Raw genomic sequence first — 1,400 nt, 5'->3', positions numbered from 1 at the left:
CAAAGTTATGTCTGCCTGACGTAATTAAATTACAATAAAGCAAGAAAATGCAAGATAGACAAGGTTTGTTAAGAAATTAACATGTTCTTACGTGAGAACTTACGTACAAACTTTAGCAATTTTCTACAGGTACCTTAATTATACAGGCAAGACCTTTCAACACTGCCAAATACACATACGCTCATTCGAAATAGAAATATTAAGAATTGTGTTTTGACAGAGCGCGGAACCTAGTTTAAGAATCACTATGAAAATTATAGAAACAATAGGTAACTACCAGCATCTCCAGATTTCCGGGTTCAAAATTGTGCCTCTTGTCGCTGAGAATGAGTTGGTACGCGGAGAACTAACGGTCGACGTCGACAGATGTGATTGTTGCGTACTTATACTTGGGAAGATTTGATGGGTTAATTGACACTGGGATCCTACAGGGCTCACCAGCAAGGACTTCTGAAGCTTCTTTAAGGACAGAAGGCCCCTTGCGTTTGTCCAAGACCGATTGCAGCTTCGCACGTGCCTTTTCGGCGACGGGTCCTTCGGGAACGGTGGCGATTCTTTCCTGTGCGTGGAGAATTAGCGCAACGTTCGTAACAAGAGTTTCTCCCGCACTTTCAAGTTTTTTTTATATAAATCCGCTAAGAACGTGAAGTTGGCGCAAAGGTACGCGAGGTCTCCTGGAAGGCTGTTCACGGAGGGGACAGCTTGAGCCTTTGTGACTGCAACACTCTCGTCAATTGGAAGGCCGTTGATCACGGCCTTGATGTCCGAAAAGTAGCAGTTGTAGTAGTCAACAGCTTCTAGCCACGTTCCCCATCGTCTGACGACGGGTTCTCGCAGTACTCGACGATTGCTTGATGCGACGGTTCCTTTAGAGAATCAAACCCAACGGAAACACCAATGGAACCACCCAGATCCGTTGCATCACGCCAGGGTTCCCACGAGGGGAGGTGGGCGTAATTTTTCCCCATCACTTTCTTTGCCCCTGACGGTATCATAGTTCCCCTGGGGAGTAGAGGTGTGCGTCCACCGCCAAGTCCTGCGGGAAAGATACCCGTAAAGCGTGCAGAAGCCGCCGCTCCGGTTGCACCGGCGCAAAGGGAGGGGGGGGGGGGGGAGTGTTAAAAAGAAGACCAGGTTCAAACCCATAAAATTCAGAACAGTAAATATTTCCAGGTAGAATGAATAAAGGTATCAAATCGCACTCCAAAGCGAAACTTGACGCTACATAGTGCTGATTTAGGCGCCAATTGGAGAAAAAAGGCATTTATAGGCATTTATCGGAGTTTAGGCACCAACACCCAAAATAGGCATTTATAGGCGCTATAAAACCATCATAAAAGCCATCCTTGACCTCCAATTCCTGCTCATATATCGAAATAGGGCGATAGGAACGCAAGGAA

The 1,400-nt window shown here is 46.4% G+C and overlaps 1 pseudogene; it reads right to left on the bottom strand.

Moving 5' to 3' along the window:
- Positions 1–235: 235 nt before the first annotated feature.
- On the bottom strand, positions 236–995 carry LOC120840513 (annotated as a pseudogene).
- Between the last annotated feature and the right edge of the window lie 405 nt (positions 996–1,400).

This window comes from Ixodes scapularis, unplaced genomic scaffold (assembly GCF_016920785.2).
Source record: "Ixodes scapularis isolate PalLabHiFi unplaced genomic scaffold, ASM1692078v2 ptg000549l_1___fragment_2___debris__unscaffolded, whole genome shotgun sequence".
Lineage (NCBI taxonomy): Eukaryota > Metazoa > Arthropoda > Arachnida > Ixodida > Ixodidae > Ixodes > Ixodes scapularis.
Note: the sequence above shows the minus strand (reverse complement) of the source record. Positions and strands in the feature narration are given on the sequence as shown.